Consider the following 9,471-nt stretch of genomic DNA (forward strand, 5'->3'; position numbering starts at 1 on the left):
TGGGTCCAGCTAATTTTTTCTTAATTTTTATTTGTAGAGATGTACTTGCACCATGTTGCCCAGGCTGGTCTTGAACTTCTGACCTCAAGTGATCTTCCTATCAACGTGCTAGCCCCACAACGTGCTAGGATCACACATCAGCCACTGCACCTAGTGGCATATGTTTTTAAAACATCATCTGACAACTATTCAGCTTGTTTTTCTTTCATTCACTCACTCAACAAATGTTTACTGGGCTCCTACCTTGTGTCACATGCTAAGCCAGGAGCTTGAGATATGGCAGATAAAAAGCAGACATGCTCCCAGCTCCCCAAGGAGAAACAGCTGCTGCCTGGAGAATGCCAGGCAAGGGCTGGTGAGGAGGGATGTTCCAGGCAGAAGAAGAAGTGCAAATGAAATGTCAGAGGCATCGGGAGAATGGCGGGACCATTGGAGGCAGGTGGGAGAGCACAGGGAAAGACGTCACGTCATTCTACAGACTGCTGTTCTGTTTTTATTTTGCTTTGCTGTGCTGTTAGGCCAAAAGTGACTTTCTTCCCCATCCATCCTGGCCAGTGGCCCTGGCGTGTAACAATACCCAGCTGGATTCTCTGGTGCATTCAAACTCTGGCTGGAAAATCAGAAATCAGGTGCGTTGTGGAAGGTAACAGAGAAACTGTCAAGGAAACACTGCTTAGTTCCTGAGTGGAGGGTTAATGAGATAAAGCAAAAATCCAAGACCCATCCACATTCTGAGAAACGAAAACTGGTGGTTGTGTGATCAAGTGGACCCATCTAGCCTCAATGCTAATCACCCCTCACTTCAGTACCCATCTCCTTACACCCCAGAAACCAGAGGAAGAGGTGTTCAGACAGATTTTCTCTCTTAGATACCCATGACTCAGTATCGGATGACAATTCAGAGCATTTTTAAATGGAAAACACTTTCCGGAAACAGACGGGACTGTTTTCAGGAATAGATTTCTAATGGACAAGAAATTAAGAGTCCAGAGCATAGTGACCCCGTCCAGAACTTAATCCTGGAATTCTCCAGGCAGGAGTCTCAAAAGAAAAAAAAAAAAATGTGGCTTGGCATGGTGGCGCATGCCTGTAATTCCAGCTTCTCAGGAGGATGAGGCAGGAGAATCGCTTGAACCCGGGAGGTGGAGGTTGCAGTGAGCCAAGATTGCGCCACTGCATTCCAGCCGGAGTGACAGAGTAAGACTCCAAAAAAGGAATTCAGAACTGGGCTTTTACTTAGCAGAATACCCTGGCTAAGAAAGGCACTCCCTAGAGTTGGCTCTCTTTCAGCTATCTGATTCAACAGTGAGGACCTGCTTCTTATTCTCACTTTCTATGCAGAACTTTGCAATTAAAAGTAAAACAATTGTTTCTTGGATGGCTCCTGAAGGCACTCTGGCATTTCTCCCAGTGTTAATTAACATTTTGCCCATACCAAGGTCAATGTACACCAAATTATTTCCTTTTAGTGTTGGGAAAATAGACAATCTAAAGAAATAAAAAATTGTTCCATTGTACGAGAGAAAAAAAAGGCATGCAAGAATTAAGAATAAGAATTGGAATCTTGCATACAAAAACCCATTCCGGGAGCTCTGTGGGGGAAGGGAAGGGAGGGAAATTCACAATACAATAAATAGAGACTCCAACAGAAAAGCTATTATTTATTATTTCTATAATGATGCCTTGGATTTAGGAGCTGTGATTAATTACCAGCAATGACAAATGGTCAAGGAAAAGCCAGTGGCAATGGCACTGGTAGCTGACAATCTACTGTGATTTGAGAAAACCTTGTCACATCCAGGCTGGCTAATTTATTAGGCATTCAGTCCTACTCAACAGAAGCTCCAAAGAGCAAGTCCTGTAAATATAGAACAGCTTCAGAGAAATTCATACTAGCAAAATGAAAAGCCAGTGACTGTCCCAGACAGTGTGGTTCTGCAAGCTTGCGGGTCTTCCCTGTCCGCATGGCCATCTCTTCCCTGAACTGTGAGCACACTGTGGGCCGATTTGGGGCTTAAATTAATCCCTGTGTGGTGTCCCGAGAACACAAAGCCAGCCACAGAATACAGGCTGTTTGATTACTTTAAAACATTTTTTGAATTGAAGGGAGCCAAATAGGGTGTAATAAACCACAGGAAACAAGAAGAAAAGCGAAGGTCTCCAGTTCTCAGGTGGAAAGAAACAATCTCAGCTGGTCTGTGTACACTTATTTAACCCAGATGCTTCCATGAGGGGCAGGAATTGGGCAGGTGTGACGCCACCCAAGGGACAGATGGTCTAAGGGACCGTGTCTGCCAAAGCATGACTTCATTCTCGCCCCACATCAGGGAAGCGTGAGTAGGAAAGGATTCTTCTTCATTAAGTTTTGAAGCAGAAAATAAAAATCCATCTGACAGGATGCGACTTCTCTCTGAAAGTTGAAGGAAGCTTCCCAAGAAATTTTCTTAGTTACTTGGAACATTTAAAGACGGAATTATTATGAGGTGAATTGGGGAAGGTGGCATGTGTACTCACTCTCTCAGACCACCCCAAAGCCCAGGAAATAGTCTCTGTTCCTTGAACTGGGTCTGTTTACTCAGTGCAAATAGGCTTGTCCTAAAGTCAAATGCAGAGATGGTGTCTCGGTGCTGCAAGAATCCACCTGGTGAAACTCTGTGAAAGGCCACTCCCAAGGGCTAGAGCCCAACTGCACCTTTTTGGCATTAGGAGGGGGAATCACATTTAAAGTCTGAATATTCAATACAAGTCTTCACTACAGCTTGGCTTAGCTGCAGACTTCAGCAGGAGGAGACTGATAAGTGAGTGATTAATCCAGGAGGACTCCAGAGGGAAGCTGGCTGGCTGGGAGGGGCTGCCTCGCACAGAGCAAGAACCCTCCAGACCCGCCCCTTCTCCTCTGTTCTGGAATAAAGAACAGAAGCAAGGAAGGAATACAGAGCCTGCCACACCAGCTTCCCCAAAAGTGACAGAGTTGGAAATGGTAGTGGATAAGGGGGAATTTTAAGCCACTGGTAAAAATGCCACTTTGGTTTCTGATATTACGTAGCACGGAGACAGTGGTGCAAACTGAAGCATCCTGTGTGTACTATGAAAAACAAGCTCAAAAATAGCACACATGGTTATAACTGTGTGGTAAAAAATACCCAGCAAGAGTAAAACATGATTTCTCCTCAACCATTATTGGTGGTTTCCTCTATGTTAGGTGCTGAAATTGTTGAGGGAGAAGGGAGGGGTTAAGGTTAGGGTTAGGATCTTAAGGAGATTCAGTCACACATTAAAAGTTAATTTTACATTAAATTATTTAAGTAGCTCTGATGCAATTAAATATTAATTTAAACAGCTTTTGTGATAATGATTATAAGAATAGTAAAAGGGCAATTTTTACTCAGGTGCAGTGAAATATATTTAAATTGTTTACAAAGTCATTTGCAGGTGGTTCAAAAAATCCGTTTCCATGTCAAACTCTAAACCAACAATGGTCATTAATTATTTTGCAAATTCTGTAAAGCTACATTAATTTAGAGTCCATTACTTATGCAGAATACATGAACAATTCATCTAATTTGGAATAATCAGGACCTCTGTCATGTCTAAGATGAAAGGGTTTGCTGGGCCAAGAAATAAAGAAGATTGAGGATACTTAAAGGAAATTAAGATAAAAGCATTTTTAAAATAGCATATTATGGTCAGGGGCGAAGTTGTTCACGCCTGTAATCCCAGCACTTCAGGAGGCTGAGGTGGTCAAATCATCTGAGGTCAGGAGTTCAAGACCAGCCTGGCCAACATGGCGAAAACCCATCTCTGCCAAAAAATACAAAAATTAGCTAGGCATAGTGGCATGCACCTGTAACCCAAGCCACTCGGGAGCCTGGGGCATGAGAATTGCTTGAACCCGGGAGGCAGAGTTTGCAGGGAGCTGAGATTATACCACCGCCCTCCAGCCTGGATGACAGAGTAAGACTCCGCCTCAAAAACAAAACAAATAAATTAAAAATAGCATAGTGTATATATATACACATGTAATAATAATAACTACAAAAGCAAACAGTTCTGCTAATACTTCTCTCAAAGGCCATTTTAAATTCCTTGTAAATCAGAGTACAAAAATCTTGTAAATTCAGAGTACATATTTGCAAGTCCTCAATGTGGATTTTTTTTAATGTAATTCCTCTAATTAAGAAATTATAAGCTGGGAGAATCACTTGGTGAAATTCTGTAAAAGGGCACTTTTGACTCTATGAGTCCAAATCTTGTATTCAAAATGTAGTCTTCCAGAAGAGGCAGTTCAGGGCAGTGATTAGGGTCCTGGCATCTGGGGCCAGACAACCTGAGTCAGACCCCATTTCTCTCTCCTGCCAGCTGGGTGACCTGGAGCCACATGCACCACATCTCTGGGCCTCCGTTTCTCCATTTTCCATTAGGAATGCTCCAAACACCTGCCTCACAGGTTTGTTGTGAAACTAAATGAGCCAGTATTATCAATGTCTTCCCTACTAAGAAGCCCCATGTGAAGGTTAGCTTCACTGTTACTGTGTCAACCGTGACTGTGAGTATAAAGTGTCTAAAAAGAAAGCCCAGATTTGCCAACAGCAGGTGCGATATCTGGGGTTCACCATCCAGCAAGGAGAGTGCAGCCTAGGAGCAGAGAGGAAACAAGTCATTTGCAACCTGCCAGAACCCGGGGCTGGAAGGCAGGGGAGGGAGTTCCTAGGAGCCCTGGGTTTCTGCAGATTGTGGATCCCAAACTTCGTGTTACTGGCCAAACCCCTTTATGAAGTTACTGAGGGAGGAGACAGAGAACCTGTGAATGGGGGAGGGGGTCTCAGCAGTGGCCGGCCTTTCAGGAACCTAAAGAGGAATTTATGTCAGCCCTGGGTTTGGGGTTACCTGATTTAACAAAGCCCTTCACGTTGTATGTGTCAGAACAAGAACAAATTGCAGCTGAAGTTCTAACACAGTGGCCCAGACCTGTAGCTTATCCCTCCAAGCAGCTGGACAGTTTCCAAGGGACGGCCGCCATGTTTAAGGTGGAGCCGATCAACCAGGCTATTAAGAATAGCTTAGGGAAAATGTGTCAGGAAACAGAATTAAAGCGGGTACAGGCACTTCCCTTGGTGTTATTCAAAATTAGATGTACTCCCTCTCAGAAAACAGGATATTACTCCTTTGAAATCTTATATCATAGCCCCCCCTCCCATATTGTGGGCACTCCCAGGAACTTCTTGGGAGTGGGGAGAGATTGATCTAGGATGTCAGTTGCAAGCTCTAGGAACAATCACTCGGGACATTTCAACCTGGGTGAATGAAAGAGGCCCTGTAAGCTTATTCTCCCCATTTCACCCCTTCCCACCTGGTCATCTAAGGGACTGGAATGTAGTCCCTCTGAAGTCATGAGGGAGAGGACCCCAGACCGTGATCCTGGCCACTCCCACAGCTGTAAAGGTAGAGGAAATCCCAGCCTGGATCTACCACAGCTGTGTGAAACCTGCAGCTGCTGAAACCTGGGAAGCTAGACCAGACCCAGACAACGACAGCAGAATCACCTTGAGAAGGACAAGCCCTGCTCCAGCCACCTCCCGGAAGCTGGCTGGTCCACACAAGGCTGAAGCCTGAGGAAACTCATCGTGGGATTTATTCTTCTTAAAATGTGGACTTATCACTAGGAATGCTAACTGATCTTGGAGAATGCTCTCGGTGTGCGCACCAGGTTACTGAGGTCGGACAGAAAGTTACTGCCATTCTTTTGTTCAACAGTTAGTAGGAATGTAGAGGGACACAGAAGGGAACCCGTTTAGATAATGGTACTCAGCATATGGTGTGTAACCCAGGGGATGGACAATCTGATGTCTGCTACGATCCATCAGAAACCCTATGCATACAACTTTTTTAATTAAATTCATAACAGGGCGATGGAACAGCCCTCCTAAGTTAATAGCTAAAACAGAAGAAAAGGGAAGCCCAAAGCAGGTCACCCTAAGGTTTGATGCCTGTGCAGCCATCAGTACCTGTCATTCCAGTTGGGGGGGAGCTGTGGTTCCCTTGGATGGAAACGAAGTTATACAAAAGAGCATAAGTGTATCTGGCAGAAAACCTACCGTGGAATAACTGCCTTTATCGGTCATGGGTCACCTGGGCCACTTGGAAAAATGATAAAATTGATCCCATTTGCCTTGTAAAAGGGAGGGACACCATTCCGTAAGGTAATGTCCCCTGTGTCTCAGGACATTGTAACCCAGAATTAATAATCACAAACCCCAAAGACCCCAAATGGGAAAAAGGGGCGAGTGTAATGCTAGGAATTGACGGAAAAGGACGTGACCCTGGAGTCAACATCCCGATTCAGGGAAAAATCCAAAAACGCTCAGTCCAGCCGGTGAAACAGCCCTTCCATGGTACATTAAATGAGCCAATGCCGGAACTTCTGAAAAAGACGAAGAACTTCTTCCTCCAACTTGCTGAAAACGTGGCCCAGTTCCTTAATACACCTTCTTGCTATGTATGTGCAGGAACTATTGTGGGTGATTGGTGGCCGTGGGAAGCCCGTGAGTTAGTAACCTCTGACCCTGTCCCTGACCTAACCTCAGTTCAAAGAATTCAAACCAACAGTTTCTGGGTTTTAAAGGTTTCAATGACTGGACAATACTGTTTGGCCAGAGAAGGAGAAAGACTTCACTGTTCCAGTGGGAAAGCTGACCTGCCTAGGGCAACAACTGTATAATGGAACAGTGGACGCCGTAAGCTGGTGGGGCTCAAATCACACAGAAAAGAACCCCCTCCTAAAATTTCCAGAATTACAGGATGCTTGGAATCATCCTGGGTATCGGAGAGGCTGGACGGCCCTGGCTGGGTTGTGCTGGATATGTGGACATACAGCATATGTACGGTACAATGGCCTGAAAGACGGACAGGTAGCTGTGTCATAGACAGCTTCAAACCTTCTTTTTTTCTCTTATCTGTTAAGACAGATGAGCTGTTAGGATATCTGATCTACTCCACCCAGGAAAAAAGAAGTCTAAAGATAGGCAAATGAAAAGATGATGAGTGGCCACCAAAGAGAATTATTAAGTATTATGGGCCGGCCACATGGGTGGAGGATGGCTCACGGGGATACTGGACTCCTTTTTACAGGCCCAATCGGACCATCCCGTTGCAGGCTGTTTTAGAAATGCTCATTTGTGAAACGGGAAAAGCGCTGTCCACTTTGGCCTGACAAAAAACTCAGAGGAGAAATGTGATTTATCAGAACCATTTGGCCTTAGATTATTTGCTGGCAGCTGAAGGAGGAGTCTGTGGAATATTTAATCTAACCAATTGCTGCCTACACATAGGCGACCTCAAACAATGGAGGATATTGTAAAGCATGACCAAACTGTCACACGTGCTGTGCGGGCATGGCACGGATTTAATCCTGAGCCCTGGTTTGGGGCTTGGTTCTCATCCTTGGGAGGATCTGAGACTTTCATCATCTGTGTTGTGATAATAATCGGTGTTTGCTTGTTACTCCCTTGTGCGTTCCCCCTGTTCCTTCAGATGATTAGAAGATTCATCACTGCTGTGGTCAACCAGAGAACCACATCACAAGTATATCATATGCATCATTATCAATCTGTTTCTTCAGAGGATCAGGAGAGTGAGAATGAGAGTAAGAACTCTCACTAATGTTATAAGTGAGATTCTCAAAGGGCAGAGTAAGGAAGGAGATCCTCAATCCTCTTCAGCTCCTAAGGCCATTTCCCCTTCAGCCTTCTACACTGCATCTCAAAAGGAGAAGTTAGAAGTCAACCAAAGGAGGGACTGGTTGGTGCTGCTGGCCGGGTTAAGGATAAGAACCCTACTGCTAACCACAATCCCATCTCTAGATCACAGATAGAGTATACAGGAATCTTTCTGGAAGGCATTGTTTTTACTTAAACATGATCAGACTCCCACCTAAGTCATGTAGCCCATGCCTACTTCATGGATCGTGACCCTTTCACATGTGATTTCTAGAACTGTAAGCCTTTAAAAGGACAAGGATTTTCTTTGCTGGGGAGCTCAGTTGTTAGGCATCTATGCCACCACAGTTCCCAGCTGAATAAAACACCACTTCCTTCCCAGTTTGGTGCTCGAGAGTTTTGTTTGCGAATGCTCCTGCTTCACCACGATCCAATCACCTCACACAAGGCCTCACCTCCAACACTGGGAATTACACCCAATCCCACCAGGTCCCACCCCCAACACTGGGAATGACACCCAATCCCACCAGGTCCCACCCCTGACACTGGGAATTACACCCAATCCCACCAGGTCCCACCCCAGACACTGGGAATTACACCCAATCCCACCAGGTCCCACCTCCAACACTGGGAATTACACCCAATCCCACCAGGTCCCACCCCCAATACTGGGAATTACACCCAATCCCACAAGGTCCCACCCCCAACACTGGGAATTACACCCAATCCCACCTGAGAATTACAATTTGATGTGAGATTTGGGTGGGAACAGATCTAAATCATGTCAGTGTCATGGATCATCCAGAAGCATCTCCCCCATAGCAAAACCCTTTTCTTAAGCACATCTGTGAAGTCTCATTTCCCACATACAGTTACACATTTGCAGGTTCTGGGGATTTGGTCATGAACATCTTCTGGGAACCATTAGTCCACCTAGCACAGGGACATGCCTTCTCAAGCTCTTTATTTCACCCCTTCCCTAAACCTGCTCCTCCCTCTCCCAGCCTTTCTCATCCCAGTAAACACCAGCAGCCTTACTAAATGCATCCTTAACTACCAAGATAAAAAAGAAAATGGCCATGACTCTGATAAATTTCCCAGAGTCATGAGAGCCTCAACTGATATTTAAATAAAAACTTGCCTCTTAAGCAAATGCACATTAAAGAAAAAGAGGAATAAACAGATGTCTCTCATTAACAAAAGAAGGGCTTTTATTTTTAAGCAACTTTACTTTTATTGCCCTCCTAAATGCACATCCATAAATGGAATAAAATGAAGGATTCAGCTAAATAATACATTTTTTCAAGTTTCAAGATGTGGGAAACTCAGTGAAGTTGAGACAAAGGACACAGCAGCTTGGCCAGAGGCTGGCCAAGGAGACAGCTGCCACATCCAACTTGTTCTGGGATCATATGACTCTCAACACCTTATTCAAATAAAACGATTTCCCTGAAGCAGACTGCATGGATTCAGCCAGGGTCTGAAGAGCAGGCAAGGCACAGCATTGACCTTGACCTGACCTTGCGGCCACCACCTTATCTGTACCTGGCCCAGTGCTCAGGAATTTGCAATGACCCCTGTCATCTCACAGGGCTGGGGGCTGTCTCCAGGTCCTACAGGGCGCTGGGTAGGTAGTAAACGTGAAGCACACTGTGGAATTTCCTCAGACCCATAATTTTATTTGCATTTTTAAAACTTTCCAAAACAACTATGGACGTCTCCCCCTTCCCTAGAAATAACTGGTTCTCTTAGTTTC

This window comes from Saimiri boliviensis, chromosome 7 (genome assembly GCF_048565385.1).
Source record: "Saimiri boliviensis isolate mSaiBol1 chromosome 7, mSaiBol1.pri, whole genome shotgun sequence".
Classification (NCBI taxonomy): Eukaryota; Metazoa; Chordata; class Mammalia; order Primates; family Cebidae; genus Saimiri; species Saimiri boliviensis.